Genomic DNA, 995 nt, shown 5'->3' with positions numbered 1-995 from the left:
TAGATAGTTTTATAAATGGTTTGCCCTCTGACTTATTAATTCGCGTCAAGATCGAAGGATATCGAGATTTAGATGAAGCCTTCATGAAGGCTATACAAATGTCAAAAACTCTAGAAACAGAAAATCAAAGACGAAAAAATTCATTCTTTAACAAACAATTTTCCTCACTCCCTAGACAGGATGCCCCATCCTCCAGTCCTAGAGGACCTTATAATCTCCCACGCACACAAACTGTCATAGACCTTAATCAACCCCGCAACATTTTACAAAGATCCTCCGCTCCCTTCATTAGACCACTCATACCAGGGCAACCAGGACCCAATGCCCCAACCAGCAAATTCTGCCGATATTGTAAGAACGAAGGCCATCTAATTAATGATTGTGTTAAATTAAAATACAAAAATTCAATGGCACAACAACAACAAGCCAAACCCGCTGAACAATTAAATAACGATTCGGGAAACGCGATACGCGCTCCGGAGAAGAGCGACGTCCGCCGGAACGCAACGGAACAGACGGGACGTCAGAATGTAAGATTTCAAGAGACAAACGAGCCTGTCCAGTCTAAATTAGAACAAGCGCACCTAACGTCATTTTGTCATCAAAAGATTTTAACAGAGCTTATACATTCATGATCGATTCCGGTTCGGACGTTAATCTAATTAGACAAAGTTGTCTCAAGAAAGACGTAGAGATAGATAAAAGTAGTGAATTAATTCTACAAGGTATTTCACCGGAACCAGTCCGCACCTTAGGCTCTGTCTCATTAGAATTACTCGGGAAACGAACAGAATTCTACATCTTACCCGAGAACTTCGCCCTTAAACAGCATGGTGTTTTAGGCACCGCCTTTTTTATGCAACATAATGCGAACATTAATTATAAAGAAAAAATTATTTCAAGTGATTCAGTACGTATTCCATTCGCCGAGGCAGAATGCATTAATGTCAAACCGCGTACAATCACGCCCTTTTACGTTGTTATCGCGAACCCCG

This window comes from Odontomachus brunneus, unplaced genomic scaffold (assembly GCF_010583005.1).
Source record: "Odontomachus brunneus isolate Ranch 3 - 2012 unplaced genomic scaffold, Obru_v1 Obru_scaffold_292, whole genome shotgun sequence".
Taxonomy (NCBI): Eukaryota; Metazoa; Arthropoda; class Insecta; order Hymenoptera; family Formicidae; genus Odontomachus; species Odontomachus brunneus.
Note: the sequence above shows the minus strand (reverse complement) of the source record.